The sequence below is a fragment of the Asparagus officinalis genome, chromosome 3, assembly GCF_001876935.1.
Source record: "Asparagus officinalis chromosome 3, Aspof.V1, whole genome shotgun sequence".
Lineage (NCBI taxonomy): Eukaryota > Viridiplantae > Streptophyta > Magnoliopsida > Asparagales > Asparagaceae > Asparagus > Asparagus officinalis.
The window spans coordinates 108,074,820-108,092,613 of NC_033796.1; the positions used below are offsets into that span (position 1 = coordinate 108,074,820).

Sequence of the window (17,794 nt, forward strand, 5' to 3'; positions counted from 1 at the left end):
ACACACACACACACACACACAATACATACATACACACATACGTACAAACACGCGCACACATGCATGCGTGCATACCTGTATAAAGTGGTATATATGAGCCTCCTCCAGCAAGCAACACAAGGCATATGACTGTAGTTTTCATTTGTATAAATATCCCTTTGCGTAATTTACCCACCCATTTAAAAACTTGGGTTATCGCTGTTAGGGAGGTTTTATGCTAAAATGTTGAAGCTAAAAGGGGTTCTCTGTGAACCCCTAACTCAAAGAAGGGGGTTTTCTTGTATTTTGAAAGTTGTGGAGGGTTAACTGTTAATCATCCAAAGTTAAGAGGGGGATTTCTGATATTTAGCCTTGAAATTATGCTCACAGCTTTATAAGATGTTCCTGTGCTTCTCAACCAATAAACAAAAAGGGAAAAAAATAATTGGCGATGATGATTTGCCCAATAGCAAAGTATTTCCAACCACGCTCTTAATGTTATGAAGTGGCAAGGCAAGCTTGGATGGCCTGCAGGCAACCATCTTGCAGCCCTTCATTATTTATAGAGGTAAAAGAGCTTAATCATTCGCGATCACTGTAATTTTGAGTTCAAGTGGCATATCTGAGCCGCCTCCAACATGCAAGCCCGGTCTGACAACTGGTTTGTTCCTTACAGATCCATGGGTCCATGGCTGTTTTTTCTTCATCTTCTTTTGGGAAAGGCATCCGCATCCCTTTACCTCTTTATGGTCTGCTTATACATATACATTTTTTCTTGTTTAACATATTGTCATGATAATTAAGTATTTATGCATTCTTCTGTCTCAAACAAGTCTTAATAGAAAAATTCAGATCTTTTAGGTTTTACTTTCTTCTTAAAAATCTGGAAGGGGGTTATGTGTAATAGATTTGTTAAATTTACTATTAAATTTCTTTAATTTATTTTAAAATAGAGTTGTTATAGATTTAACGGTAAATTTAACAAATAGTAATGGTTAGAAAGTTATAAAGTTAGCATGTGAGTGTTGTATGGGAACATTCGGGTGAAAGTGTTCACGTTTGCACAATAATGGGTACCAACGTGCCAATTTTAAATAACTTAAGAGTATACAAATGCTACGAGAAACAAGTGAGGGTATTTAAGAGGCAGCTGAGTGAAATTATGAGGTATATGAGTGCTATTTAGCCAATAATTTATTAAATGAATATGCCTTTTCTTTCGACTATCTTTTTTCTTTTAAGAATAATAAGTCTTTCCTTAAAGAGCACAACTCACAGGTTTAGATAAAAATGCAGCTGTCCGTGCATCTTCGTCCTCTCTTTTGCCCTGAAGTGGTTTTTGGTAAATTTCACAAACGTAAACCTTGGGTGATTTGCACCAGATCTCACTGACTTCGAAAATTAGAAAAAACTGCCCAAAACTTTTTGGTGCTTTCGCAACCCCACCTCTTCTGATTTTTTTGATTGCTACGGTTACAATAATGGTGATGCAAGCTTGGACGGCCTGCTAGTATGCAGGCAACCACTTTGCAGCCAACTAGTTATTTTGGTAGAGAGAGAAAGAGAGAGATTGTATCACGTGGGGGGTTTGCAAACGGTCGCTTTTTGTCTATTTTTTGTCAAACGAAACTGAACAGAATCAAATCGGTCTGATGTGGTTCCGTTCAGTTTATTTGGTTTGGGCATAGACATGTCAAGTTAGAGAATTTTTGGCTAAAAGACGACACCTATGTTACCTGGGTGCTTCTAATTTGAAGCCGTACCAGTACCCGACTTGTACCCATACCTGCACTCATACCCAAACTTTCCTTGGACACTCGTTGCATATATGCATACGTTTAATCTTGCATGTACTCAATTGTACTATACATGTTTCAATTTAAAACACTTTTCATACATTTTTGTACATATATCCTACACTTCACATCCAATTCTTTAAACTCCCTGGACATAGATCAACCTCTTAATTATGATTTAAAAGGTTGTTTGGATGTCTAGTTCAAAAACTAGTGATTTTCCATTTTTCCAATTTATAATCTATGTAATAAAAGAAACACTAAATTGTTATAGGAATTTTAGTTATTATCCTTGTTTTCTTATAAATTATTATTTCCAATATATAATATATGTGTATATAAATATTTATATAGCTGTGTCCTCGTACCCTACCTTTTACAAATTTGCCATGTCCCGTGCCCGCACCAGTACCCATAACCATACCCATGCAACACAAGATGACAATCTTGCTTCTTCTAACCTCTCGCTCATCTCATATCCAAAGTTGAAGAGAAAATTCATCAAATCAACTAATTTTCAAACTGAAACCGAACTTTTATCAATTAAGATAAATAAAAATATTAGTATAATTATTTTTTTCACCTAGACAATTATGTTGAGATCGAATAGTTTGTTGGATAGCAGTATTCCTAATCTATTTTGGTAACATGAGGTCATTAGGATTTCTAATCTATTTTGGTAACATGGGATTATTAGGATTCCTAATCTATTTTGGTAACATGGGGTTATTAGGATTCCTAATTTGTTTTGTTTTTGGTTTTAGGATTCCTTCTGTTTTGGTTTTAGTTTTTCTATATATATGGAGATTAGAATCAATCATCAAAATAGAGGAGAGTTGTAATCAGAGATTAGAGAGACTTTTGAGCATTGTGAGAGGGAGATATTGTGAGCAAGTTGAGAGCTTTGGTTGAGGGTTAGTTTGTGAGTTTTGTGAGATTGTAACCCTTTGTACTCTCCTTGATTTAGTAGAATCTCTCCATCCTTTCCCCGTGAACGTAGGCAATTTGTCGAACCACGTAAAATTGGTTGTCTCGCTATTTGTGTGATTTGTAATAGCTTTTAGGTTCCCTCGACAGGTCAGTCCTAGAACTGATGAGAGGAAGAGCTGATATCTCACTTGGTTGAGATATTTTGTTTAAGGTTCTTGTTTCCTTTGTGAATGATGAGAGGAAGAGCTGATATCTCACTTGGTTGAGATATTTTGTTTAAGGTTCTTGTTTCCTTTGTGAAACAGGAATTCCTATTGCGACCTGACTCTCTTGTTGTGCTGCTGAAGTGCTGTCGAAATTTCCGCTGCGCGCAACACAGTTTAGTTATTTTAGTTTCAAATATTCGAAAACCAATCCAAGCTGAAGTTTTTCTAAAACCGAACCGAAATGCTGAAATTCGGTCGGTTTGGTCAGTTTATTCGGTTGGCACCAATTAGTGCTCACCCCCAGTACTATCACCTATCGTCATTATGATGTTTGTTTAAGCTTTAAAGTGGCTTCTGAGCTGCTCTTCTGACTTGCAAGCGAGGGCCGGCTGCAGGTGGCCATGGTGGTTCTTTCTTGACGTTATGTTTATGAACACAATGTTTTGGTTAGTGCACTATCATGATATGACGTTCCTTAGTTTTTGCTTTATGTTTTGAGCATACTTATAAAACTTCGGTGTTATTTTCCTTTAGATGATCTCCCCGGGATCAAATTTATCGCTGTTATCTTCGGGATAGCCTTCCCCCATCACCCACCCCCAACAAAAAAAAAAGAAAAGAAAAAGAAAAAGAGAGGGTTTTTAATGTTGCGGTTTCTTGGTGTGAAATTAGGGTTATAACTCGATCAAACCAGGAAAAAAAGAAGAAGAGAAAATGGCGATGATGATTTGCCTAAAAGCATCAGTTGTTTGATTGCTAAGGTTATGAAAATGGGAAGGCAAGCTTGGATGGCGTGCTAGTGTGCAGGCAACCAGCTTGCAGTCTTCCATTTGCTTTGTTAGAGAGAGAGGGAGAGAGGCATTGTATATTCTTTGTTACTGATGCTACTTTAAACCGGCATATCTGAGCCTCCATAAGGAACTAGCCCTCACATAGTGTAAGTACTGGCGATTCATGTATTGGGATTAATGAAATTGGTTTGCCTTCTGAAATTGCTAAAAAAGTTACATTTGAAGAGAGGGTCACAGCTCATAATCTTGAGCGTTTGCAGAAAATAGTAAACGTCGTGTGACCTATAAAGATGGCAAATCTTTATCCCCAGTCCCTTGCTGCACTGACTAAATTTGTGGGATTATTCTGTGTTGATCAACAGCTACGTAGCTCTCACAGTGGGTAGTTGAACTTTCAATTGGTTAGTGATTTTCTATTATCACTAAAGCTCATGGTCAATTCATTTTTTTCTGAGAAAAGAGAAAGCACAGCAGTTGGGGATGTTTGTTTTTCCTGTCTTATCACCTCCTGCTGTATTTCAAGCTTGTGATTCTGGCTCTTGCTGGACCATATATCACTTTTTGCAGTGTGCTTTGCCATTGTTGGCTATATTGGAAAAAGGCATGTAATTGTTGGGGAATTTTAGTCTCTCTGCCTACTACGATCTCCACAACTCGGAAGCTAACCCACAATCAACAAGATATAAAACAACCATAATCAAGAAGAAAGAACACCGAAATTTACATGGTTCGGTCGACCAACTTCGACCTACGTCCACGGGCAACAATACGAGAAATCCACTATGTATCAGGGAGAATTAAAAGAGGAACTACTCAACTCTCGTCTCTCAACCTCACATACATAATCAACTCTCATATTCTCTCCAAAGCCCTCTCCTTACAATCTTTTGAGCGGACAAAGACTGCAAAATCCTCTCCCAAAGATGTAACTTTTTGCACGAACAAAGACTACAAAACCCTTGTCTCTCGCATAATATTCTTGAATCGGGCTACGCCCTCTGCTAACCCTAGATTACAAGAATATTGGTTCTCTCTCTTCTGCTTGATTTTTCTTCCAACAATAGAAGAATATCTATATATGGAAACCAAAACCCTATCTCTAGCCTAACTTCCTAATTAGAATAGGATTCAAACTCCTAATCATGATGAGACTTAATCTCCTAATCATGATAGATCTCCAACCCTATCTAATTCTCATGAAGTGATACAAAGAATTAAAGACACGATCCTAACAGTAATCAATTAGAGTTAAATTCTGAAATTTGAGTTTAATAGGGACTTTCTGCAGTCATCACTACTGACATCATTACTTCCATATTTGTTGCAAAGGGTCCTAGGGCTGCTCTTAGCTTTTTCAATTCACCGCTCCACTTTTCTTGGAGATGTTGCAGTTAGAAGAATCTAGTGTAATCCGCAAGACTTTTACGTTCCAAATCCCATCCTGAGAGAGGTTAAAGATTGCATACAGGTGATTTCATCTTTAGTATACAGGTGATTTCATCTTTAGTGCCACAATTGCGCATGTCGTATGATGAGCTTCTAGGACTGCAAGTTGAGAAAGATACTAATCATCTCAAAATACCCATTGTTGCATTCATTTTATAGTCATCTTGTTTTGGTTATGTGATTGAATTCAAAGAGTGAGTCCTCGATTGGTAAGGTTCTTCAATAGATAGGTTTTTTCGGCCTTCAACTCTTTAAGGGAAAGTTATATTCGAAGGCCTTGGTTGGGGATATCCATCTCCAATTTGTAAGTAGATTCTCAACAACAGATGTTAGGCCGTCATCTGAGGCACATGGGCTAGCAATGGGCCGGTCTCGGATTGAGTATTTGCTGGTAACATTTTTAGATCTATGGTTGCTGATATGTTGGTAGTTTACATGACATTGCTCTTATATACCCTCTCTTATTTTCTTGACATTTAAATACCCTATTGTTTTTAAGGTAGCATGTGCTACCTTCTATTAATCTTACCTTCAGTTAGTAAGATTAACGGTTATGAAATGGCAAGGTGAGCTTGGATGTCTAGTAGCATGCAGGCAACATCTTGCAGCCACTCATTTCTTGTTTCTAGAGAGATTAAATATATTTATTATGCCCAAATTTTGTGATGTTTGAAGTAATGTGGCATATCTGAACCTACTTGAACATGCAAGCTAGGGCTGACAACAGCAGGGGTTTGAGTTGGGTTGGAAGTTCCCTTTCAGATCCATTGAAAAATAGGAGGAAGAAGAAGAAGAAGAAGAAGTCAAATTATGATTTTCCGGATGTGTCAGTGTCGTATGATTGTGATTGCTAAGGTTATAAAAATGGCGAGGCAAGCTTGGATGGCCTGCTAATATTCTGTCAACCAGCTTGCAGCCACCCATTCACTCTTTTGGATTTTTGCTTATACAACGAAAGTTTTACCCCTATTTACTTAAAAACCCATATAGTTCTATATGTTCTCATACACCCAAAATGCACAAAGTTTCTATACCTTTAAACCCAAAGTGCAGAAGACATTGAAAAGTGTATAGCTACATACCAATTACTCTCTAACTACTTGTGCTTTCTTGTGTCCTTGTTTAGTAGGTAACTTTCTTTTCACTTTCTTCTCTATGATTTCTCACAGTAATCCAAAAAAAAAGAAAAACTTTTGTTATATTTCTTTTGAAGGGATCATCTGCAATTTACGCTTTTTTGGGATGTTTTTTTCCTTTCAAATTATGCTTATAGCTCCATGAGATGGTACTGTCCTCCTCGGACAAAGAAATGAAAAGAAAAAGATATTGGCGATGATGATCTGCCCAAATGCATCAATCATACTGATACACCAGCTGTTGGTAAACCGAACTGTAAGGTTGTGAAGTGGTGAGGTAAGATTGGACGGCCTTGTCGCATGCGGGCAACCATCTTGCAGCCACTCATTTCTGTTTTGGTTTCTTACCTATATCCCCCAAATCAAACATATTTGCAAATTTACTCTCAAAATCAAGATATTTTCTAATTTTCTCCCAAGTTTGACTACATTTGAGTTAAAATACCCACCTGATTCTCTCCATCTCTGTGATGCTTGAATTAAAGTGGCATATCTGAGCCTCCAGTATGCACTCCTTGGCTGACAACTGGTTGGGTATTTGTGAGTATTCCTTGCGGATCCATGGAACTCTTGCACTCGCCCCCTATGGTCTGTATATATATGCATTTATTTTTCTGGAAGACATTGTTATGATGATTATGTTATTTATGAATTACTTTCTTTCACAAGCAAATCTTAGTGTAAATATTCTGATTTTGTAATTTTTAATTTTTTAAAGAAATTCTGGTAGGGGGTTAGCTGCAATATACCCTTGCTTTATATTTCAGCGGCTAATTTAATAATATGGAAGATTTGGAAGACTAATATCTGAAAAATTCTTAGTTATTTTTGCACTTACAATTTCATTGATTTTCCCAAATGCATTTATCTTTTTGATTGACATATGTTGGGAGAAATGACGAGGTGAGGTTGAGGTGCCTGCTACTAAACAGGCAAATAGCTCGCTGCCATCACACATTCTTTTAAGATAAGGTGCAGTCTACCTGATCCACCTCCTTTAAATATGCATGCTAGGGTCAAAAGCAGGTAGGGTTTGGATCAGTTGCTGCAAGATACAGGGTGCAAAAAAAAATCTGTGTTCATGGATTTATTCATATCCGTATATGTTAGGGGTGCAAAAAGTACCCTCATGCATGGATATATCTGTATCCATATCCGTTATGATGCGAATATGAATACTCAGATATGGATACAACATATCTGATGGGTACTTTTTCCGTCGAGGGACCAAATTGCGAGACCCCTTATGATTTGAGGGGCTTATGAGCAATTTCAAAGGTTGAGGGGATAACGTGGAACTATTGAAGATATGAGGGACTAATATCTAAATATTTCTCTTCATTGCTATTCCTCGGTTTCTATGAAGTTTTTTTGCACTGAAGTGCATGCAGCTGCAACTTTGTAAAAATAGAAGCATATAAGAATTAATTTGCAAAAGGAATATCTCAAGCGAATGCACGTGTTGTACAGCCAATTACAATGTAAGCGCTTGGCGGTGCTGTTTCTCCTTTTCCTCTAACTCACCTGTTCTCTTTTCATCCTACTAACGAGTTTAATGCAGCTATTCTTTCTGTTTTTACTTATAAATCTTCAGAGCTCTGACGCTTGATGATTCTCCCATTTCATTTTCTTTGTGCAGATATCTGAAGGGGGTACCTGCAATTTATCCGTTCTTTGTCTTGGGTTTAATAACTCTAAAATTGGGCTTGCAACTCCATAAAATCCAAGGAAAAGAAGGAACAAATGCTAAAATGATGATTTTCCCAGAATGCATTAATTGTTTGATTGCAAATAGGTAAGGCAAGCATGGACGACGTGCTAGTATGAATGCAAACAGCTTGCAGCCATTTGCTTTGGGTTAAAATTACTAAATTGATATTTTTAGCATTACACACTTTTCGATTAGGTATCTGTAGTTGTCTTACTCTTTATTTGTTAGAGAAACATGACACATACATTATTCATAGTCGTAATGTCCTGAAAACTGGCATGTCTGAATCTCATCATATATCTCCACATGCAAGCTAGGGTTGCAACCTATGTTTGCAAGGTGCTTCTACTTGGAGCCGTACCCATGTCTTACACATACCCAACACCAAAACTTCAATGGACACTACTTGGATATTTGCATACACTTATTCAAATGTGTACTCAATTGTATAATACATGAATTAATTAAACATATGTCATGTATTTCTTGGATGTATACCCACTCCACATGCAATTTTTGAAACTAGCTGAACATACTTCGTCGTTTCAGCCCATCCCAATTCAAAACTATGATTATCAAGGGTCTTTTGGATATCAAGTAAAAAACATGCGTAAATTTCTGATTTATGATATTATAACAGAAACACATAATGTTTTAGGAAATTTGTCTCGTAGCACGTGGAATGGAAAAATAAATAGATCTCATGCAGATTATTATTTACATACATGTATGTGTAGTTGTGTCCATGTACCCTGCCTTTTACAAATTTTCCGGGTGCAGGGCCCCCACCCATACCTGCATCCGTAACTATATGTGTAACTTAGCTTGTGACGGTACAAGTTTTTGATGGGTATTGCAGCTTCCACTTGCAGATCCGTCCATAGTTATTTAGTATATATATTCTTGCAACAATATTTGTTGCAGAACTTGTATGGTTTATTGCTTGCTCTTCCATACAACCCCCCACCCCCCCTCTTTATATTGATTTTTTTTTGTTTTGACTATTTAAAGCTTATGTGAGTCGGATTTTCTTAAAAAAATTTAGTGTACTTTCTCTTCCTCTATTTGGGATTTTCCAATTTTCAATTTGGGTTTATGATTCCATGATTGTAATTCTTGAACTGTGTAATGTGTCAATTTTTACCGCAAGCACCCAACAATCTAACAAAGACAATTCGCAAGTTCTACTTTCCACTTTTTGTTACTATAGTGGTACATAAAGGATTAGTTCATAGTCTTTCTCGTTCTCTCTTTGCACTCTTTTTGAAGATGTCTTTTCTTTTTAGGATTCATGGATTGTCATTATTATATGATCATGATGATGGTAATGTTTTTTTCTTTTATTATGAGTTAGCTAAATGGTCAAGAGGAAAGGATTACAGGGATGTTCTCATATTAGACCCTAAATTTTATCCCATTTTTTATTGCGCCTCCAATCTTCTATTTGTAATTTACGCCCTCATATCTATTAAATTGTTTTAAACAACACGTCCACATTTGTATACCTCCAAATCCATTAAGTTGTTTTAGATAACACAACCATTTTGAACAAATATGAATTTTTTTTCTTTTTCTTGGGTGGGGTGGGTAATCTACAAAATATGAAGATTTTGTTGCCTAGTATAAAAGTAGGATAGAATTCAGGATCTAGTATGAGAAAAATCCAACATTATAAATTGATATTCAATTTATTCTTAGTTGTTATTGTTAATATGATTCCTGCATGCTTCCGTCATGTGTCTCATCATGATTAAGGTGTGGTCATATAGTTTTAAGATATTTACGCTTGTCATGAATTTATTGTTTTCACATTCAATATGTAGATGTGTCATGTCTATTATTCGGACTTTTGATAGTTTGATGGATAATTTTGGACTCGTAACAAATTTTTATTTTTTTATCTAACTACTCACATAAAATATTTATTGAAAAGAAAATAGTATTAATAAAAGTAGCAGATGACATTTAAAGAAAAAGCAATGATATGTTTTAGAGAATAATTTATCAATTGCGTGAACTTTGCTTTTGACTGTCTTTTTTTTAACAGTGGCAAGTCCTTCCTTCGGGAACATAACCAACTGGTATAAGTGATTATGCAGGCGCTCAAGCAACTTCCTCCTCAGTTTCTGTGAAGCAATTTTCCCTGAAACTCTGCATTGAGAAAAAGTAGATTCTACTATGACATAAACTATAACAATGCGTTTCTCCAAATTTTTTGGGGACTACTACGTGTACTTTTGTTCTTCTCATTGGTGCAGTAAGTGGCCTATGTTTTACATAATCAGACTATTTCAATCGTTCTCTCATTTTATCCTTAATTCAAGCAAACCTCTGACTTGCATTTTGTTTCTTAATTGATCCATAAATCATTGTCGGCCTTATAGTTGTCTTGTTGAAAAGGTTGATATTCTGCTACCTATTTGCAATGGAAAAATCCAAATCCTATAGAAATGGCGAGGATGGCCTGCTAGTATGCAGGCAACCAGTTTGCAGCCATCTCGTTACTTTATTAGAGAGAGAAAGGGAGAGGTTGTACCCATCGTTATTATGATGTTGTCCAGGATTTCATTTTCCACAAGGGCCTTATATATGTCATTGACCGTGGACTATGTTACCCAGGTACTTCTATCTTGCAGCTGTACCAGACACGTAGCTGCACCCAAACTTCATGGACACTCTTTGGATATGTGCATACATTTATTCAGACATGTACTCAATTATATGATATATGTTTTAATTTAAAACACTTGTCAAATATTTCTTGGATGTATGTCCTAAACTTCACATCCAATTCTTGAATCTTGTTAGACATGGGTTGGTTTTGTTTCAGCCTATTCCCAAGTTCAAAGCTATGATCTTAAAGGGTCGTTTGGGTGTCTATTTCAAAACAGAGTAGTTTCCAATTCATAATAATCAACATAATAAAAGAAACTTTAAAAATGTGATAATAATTTTAATCCTAATAACACATGAAAACAATTATGTTCTCATATAAATTATTAATTTTAATATATATAATTAATTAGGCGTGTCCCTATATCCTACATTTACAATTTTGCCATGTTCTGTACTTTTACCCGCACTTGTACCGGTACCCATATTAGTTCCCATGCAACTTTGACCATGTAAGAAACCTGGGTATATTCAATTTCAACGATCCAGCATCATAATCACTTGTTCTTAGTGTCCAGACATATGGAGATATTCCCTTTCCACGTCCTTAAAGGGTGCATCAGAGACATGGGCATATTTGTGTCGATTGATCAATCCATGTATCTTTCAGCTCGTGATTTCCCATAATCTCTTAAACCCAACTCCATTTATTTCACAGAAAGTCATAAGATGGCTCCCTGGCAAAGTGCTTGGGCTCCTCGGCAGAGTTTTCATTTTGGACGATGGAAGAATCTACTTTTTGTGCAGACTATGAATAATAAAGGCATGGTCGATGGGCCCCTTTGGTCGCCAAATGTATGGTTCATGCCTGCAACTACTTTTAAAATCCCACCTTAATTTAGGCATGCTGTGGATTTTTCAAATTTGAGGCAGGCCATGTGCCGTACCTCAAACATATCTGTTGGCCTTGTGTTTGGACATGGTAATTTTTTCTCTATGTTATTTACATGCAAATATTTATTTTGTTAGCGCATTATTATGATATGATGTTTATAGCTTTAGCTTTATTTCTCATCAAAGTTTATCAGAGACTTTTGTGTAATTTTAAAGTTTATCAGAGACTTTTGTGTAATTTTTCTTTTTTTTATTTGGGTTCTTCTTTGCTAACATATTGTGCTAATTTTGACTGCATGACTCATTCAATTGCGTGAACTTATACGAAAATTGGAAAGAGAAAACATTAATCTTTATTGTAGGTACTATGCCAAAGAGAATGATTGAATAATTAATGAATCAGGACGACAAAACTAGATGAAAAGAAGCACCAAAACACTATAATTCTGTTAATTTTGTATGTAAAATTAGTTACTTTCATTAGTAATCAACACATACAAGAAAAGGAAATACAAATAATAACGTAAAAATGGTATTTAATATTTCTTTTAAGAAAAAACAAATACATGTTAAAGATAGTTTAAGTAAATTTTTTGAAAGCATACATTTTGTTTTATCATATTTCTCTTGCTTATTCCGCTCATTTTTAATGAAGTGTTTCTTCTTTGCAACTCAATGCAACTACTTTGCAATAATGGAATTACATGCGGAATAATCTGCAAAAAAATTCCTAAAGCAAGGCACATGCTTAACAGCCAATTACAATGCAAGCGCTTAGTGGTACTGTTTCCCCCTCTCCCTCTCATCGCCCTGTTCTCTTTTTACCTTTCAACAAGTTTAATGCAGCAATTCTTTCTCTTGTTATTAAGGGGCTGTTTGTTTGCGCAAATAAAGAGTGAAATGGGGGGTTTGAAATCTGACAAGAAGGCCTCATAGGATTTTGGTTTCAAGACATTTCCATTCCATGCGTTTGGTTCGCTGCGTGATTTAAAGAAATGGTGTGTGTGTGTGTGTGTGAAATGGGTTGCCACATCAGATTTTCAAGAAAACCTATTTCAGACCAAAAGTGGCTGAAATGGGTTGGAAACGTCACATCTGGGCATATTTAAATATTTAAAGCACTATTGAAACGACGGTTTGAATTGAAGGGGAATATTTAATGTCCTATCGCTGAATATTTAATTAGAAAACTTATTTGATTTCTTGATTTCTGGATGTTCAAACAAACCCAAGAAATGGGAAACTTTGTTTTCCAGCCTATGATTTCAATGTGAAACAAACCAAAAAAAAGAAAAAAAAAAGAAATGGGGGAAACCCTCTGAAATGTCCAGAAATGTTTTCCAGCCTAGTTTTCTGTTTTCTTTTTTTTTTTGGGAAATGTACCAAACAGCCCCTAAAGAGAAATATTCAGAGCTCCGACTCTTGGTGATTCTCCCTTTCTCTTTCTTCAAGTTGGTCTGAAAAGGGTTACCTGCGATTTAGCCTTTCTTATTTTTGTGGTTCATAACTGTGAAAGTGGGCTTGCAACTCCGTGAAATCTAAGGAAAAAGAAAGAAAAGAACAATGATGATTTTCCCAAATGGCATTAGTTGTTTGATTGCTAAGGTATTAAAAGTGACAAGGCAGGTTTGGACAACATGCTAGTATACAGGCAACTAGCTTGCAGGCATCCATTTACTTTGGGCTAAATTACCAAATTGGTATTTTTAGTAGCACACACTTTTCAATTTAGTATGCTCCGGAAACATTAAGGGTATTAATATCGAATTTCAACAGCGGCTAAATTACCAAATTGGTATTTTTAGTAGGACATGATTTCCGGAAGCGTTGTGAGTTCTTGTTGGGTCTTACGAATTCCACTTGCAGATCCGTTCATAATTATTTAGGATCCAATGCATGCAACAATATTGGTTGCAGAACTTGCATAATTTTCTTGCCTGCTCTCTCATGCACATAAAACTCTTTTTATATTGACTTTTTTGTTTCTGACTATTTAAAGGTTATGGTATTCAATTTTTTTCTGAAGAAAATTTAAGCATACTTCCCCTTTCTCTATTTGGCATTTCCCTATTTACAATTGCATTTATGATTTTGTGATTTTCAATTCTAGAATTGTTTAATGTATAAATTTTAATTGCAAGCAGCCAACAATCTGACTAAGACAATTCACAAGTTATGTTTTCCATTTTTATTACTATAGCGGCAATAATGATTTCCCTAAACAGACACTTTATGAATATTATTTCTTTTCAGGACTCATGGATTGTTAGGATAATTATGGTGATGATTTTTTTTTACGGATTCATGGTTTAATATATGGTGAGCTTGTAATGGACCCACAACCTTCAGATCTTCAGATCCAAGTTCTAAGAGATGTAACAAAACTTCTTGGATGCAGACATTAAGAATCACTCATGATTTGTTTTTGTTCCCTGTTTCTTGAAAAGTTTGTTTCTTATCCATATTATGTACCATATCTTTCTTCAGTGAGTTTTCATGTCCCTAGCTGCCTGGTGACCGCGTTTCCTGAATTTTACGGCTTTTCCTTACTATATAGAGGCTATGATGATTTGCTCTTAAGCTTTTTGGCTTTGATGATCGGATGTGATAGATTTGGGGGTATACAGACAAAAACCCATACATAATTGGTCTTGTTAGATGCTTAACTGAACCTAGAAGTTATTCAGCGGCAAATTTGTCTGAGAAATCCAATTGAATCAATTCTTTGATTCCTAAGGCTATAAAAATGGCGTGGCAAACTTGGATCCGCTGTTCATTCTCCGGTCTCCAGTTTGCAGCCAATCCTATATTTTGGGTGTATGAGAACATTTAGAACTATGTGGGTTTTAAAGTAAATGGGGGTAAAACTTTGGGTTTATAACCTTCAGATCTCTTTTTATTTTTTTAATGAAAAGAGATGGGAGGGAGGGAGGGGAGGATTTATATTGGCATATCTGAGCCTCCTATTTATTTATATCTTTACAATGTGGTTTGGATTACAATTTCTTGAAGAGTGTGTTTTATGTCCTTTCCTTTGCAGTTTTTTATCCATTATTTTTGGGTTTATAACTGTGTCTCTACAGGCTACCAATATTGCTGTCTCTCTTATATCACAAATTTTCCCCCTTCATGAAGGTAAAAGATTAATCTTTGCCATTTTTACAACTAGGTTTGGATATAGGAAATTTTAGATTTATGAGAAATTTCTTTTGATTGGATTGCAGATATTCTGAGTGTAAGTAGCAGTGTCTGTGGAAACTTTGTGGCGCCCACCAGACCTTTCTAATTCAGGATTCTTTGGTAGGTATTTTTCACCTGTTAGATTTGGATTCACGTATCTTCATGATAAATAAATTGATAAGACAAAGGACCTGATGTGGTAATTGAAGGATGGTAAAAAAAATGAAAATTCTAATGAAACTTAATATTATATGAAATTATGCGGTAATCTATGCGTGGGATTATATGTGCACAGAATTTAATCTTACAAGATTAAGGAAAAAAATCCTTTATATACCATGTTATTCTCACTCATGCATTTATATATGGGCTAGGTTTATGTTTTAATATGAATAAGCTAACTGACCAAGATTAAAGCATTAAAGGGATTTTTCTCATATTAGAATCTAAATTGTATCATATTTTTATATCAGGCCTCTAATCTTCATGTTTGTAATTAGCACCTCAAAGCCATTAAGGTGTTCTAAGTAACACTCCATATTTTTAATTTACACCTCCCAAAATCCATTAGTTGCGTTAGATAACAGTAACACGACTATTTCGGACAAAGGTCATTATATAGAAACCACGTTTAAAATAGCAGCATTCTACAGAAACCACCTTTAAAATAGCGGCATTTTACCGAAGCCACCTAATCTCCATTAAGGATCATCTCTCTAGTACATTTGATAACTGGCAACTAATTTTTATAGCAAAACCGAAGAAACTCCACTCAAAAGTGGCGGTTGATTGCGACAAGAAACCGTTTAACGGTGGTTTATGTATAAATTGACAATCAAAGGTGGTTTTTTGAAAATGATTCTATTTTAAAGGTAGCTTCTTTGAAAAAAACCCTTCGAACAAATAGGAATATTGGGGGGGAGGGGTTGGATGGTAATTTGCAGAAGATTTAGGATAGAATTCCAATTTGGTGTATATGCATTCTTAATATGATTTCTACATGCTTCAATATTCTGTCTCGACATTATTAGGGCATGGTCATATAGTTTGAAGTGCTTGGGTAAATCATGGTTTAAATTTTGGTGGCACCCCCCCCACCACCTCCAAAAAGAAAAAAAAAGAAAAAAGAAAAAAAAACACACACACACAGTAGCTCATTTTAGTGACTTTAGTGACACCTCATATCCAATATCCATACACACAGGCGCACATGCAATCCGTATTCTTGCAGATTAATTCAACTAATTCATGTCAGCTAAGACACAAATCTGTACTTTGAATTTGAGGGATCCATGCCTCCTGAAATTATGTTAATGTAACACCCTATATATTGTTTTCGCATGGTTTGTGCTTATGAGAGTCACTAGTTATGTTTCATGTATCTTAGCCTATTTAGCATGCAAAATTAATAATGTGGAGAAAGTTTGAATGGGATGATGCTGGAAGAATGTATCACTGGATTGCACCAGGGGTTCATTGTGTGTGATGTTGCTGTTAGAGTGATGAATGTGCTTAATAAAATAGGACGAGTGTCGGTGATTCAATGGTGTGTTGTACATATGCGGGATTGTTGTGCAAATACTAACACGTGCTTGTCTCATACTATAAGATCAGTGTCTTGGCTGTAAAATGTGATGCTGAAGAATTATTTATGTATGTGCTACCAAAAGATTGTGGTTATTTTGCCTATACAACGATTTTTCTTTTTTCTTTTTTTTTTCTTTTTCCTTATTCCTTATTCCTTTTTGTTGTCTTTTTTTGAAGTGTTCCTAAGCTGACACCTTAGATAATCATCTAAGGACGCCGCCTAAAATCACATGATTGAGCTACATTGTTGTCTTTTTTGGTTGGAGGCACATTCTGGATTTTGAACACAGACACACACATATTAAGGTGACGCCTTAGATAACTATCTAAGGACGCGGCCTAAAATCACATGATTGAGCTACATTGTGGATGATCCGTTCCGTTGAACTTGATCTATATATTCTAAAACCCTAACACACCAAATTTGGGGTGAACCCGTCGTCGTTTGACCATTCATCCACTCGTATCAATTTTAACGGTTTCGAATGAATAGAACTTTTCACATGGCTCGACGGAGGGTCAAAACGACTACGCCTTCACCCCAAACTTGGTGTGTTGGGGTTTTAGAATGTGTTAGATCAAGTTCAACGGAGCAGATTATTCACAATGTAGCTCAATCATTGTGATTTTAGGCCGCGTCCTTAGATGATTATTAAGGCGTCACCTTAGAACACTTTTCCTATATATATATATATATATATATATATATATAATATATTATATATATATATATATATATATATGAACGGGCGCGCACACGTATGTATATTAGGGTTTGTGAGCGTGATATGTGTAATGTTAGGTATGTATAGAAGATATTTGCACAATGTATGTATATATGCATGATGTATGCATTTAGTATATTATATGGAGTGTATACATGATGTATGCATTAAAGCATCTTAAAGTTCAATTTAGTGAACAAATACTAATGAATATAAGAGCATTTAAAAAGTTTGAAGGAAGATGGTTAAACTGGATAATTAGCAAATTCAAGAGACAAAAACAGTGTTATCATTAAAATGATCAAATATCTGCTCTTCTTTGGCTGCATACTTCTTTTGCAAATTAGCATGACTTATTTGACACATAAATTAGCTAATTCAAGAGACAAAAGACAAAATGCTATCATTAAACTGGATGATTAGCAAATTCAAGAGACAAAAGACAAAGTGTTATCATTACAATGGTCAAATATCTGCCCTCTCTGGCTGCATATTTCTTTTGCAAATTAGCACGAGTTATGTGACACATGTATAGGTAATAGCCATATATTAAACTAAAACAGTAACACTTTAAAAGCAAAGTGAAACCTAAAAGGACAAATTTTCAAAATAGTTTAATCACCAAAATTGACCTAGTTGCAACTTATTTAGCAATTTCAACATAGTTTCAACCACGTGGGCTGAAATTGGGTCAAAATTACGAAATATGTTCTATGAACTCTACGGGATTGAGAATCCCATAGAGTTTAGTAGAGAATTAATCTCTACGGGATCCTCAATCCCGTGGAGTTTAAAACTCA

At 35.6% G+C, this 17,794-nt stretch overlaps 1 protein-coding gene across 23 annotated transcripts in view; it reads left to right on the top strand.

The window, feature by feature from the left end:
* LOC109835700 overlaps nt 1-17,794 on the top strand; it is a 43,512-nt gene that overhangs the window by 5,469 nt on the left and 20,249 nt on the right. For 12 of the 23 annotated variants that reach the window (XR_002245674.1, XR_002245652.1, XR_002245657.1 and 9 more), the window contains 2 exons: nt 7,924-14,637; nt 14,727-14,802. The gene's annotated coding sequence lies outside the window, so the exon portion shown is untranslated. Of the gene's footprint in view, nt 1-2,989; nt 7,766-7,923; nt 14,638-14,726; nt 14,803-17,794 lie in introns of those variants that run through there. The other 11 variants (XR_002245664.1, XR_002245666.1, XR_002245663.1 and 8 more) reach the window with 11 other exon arrangements.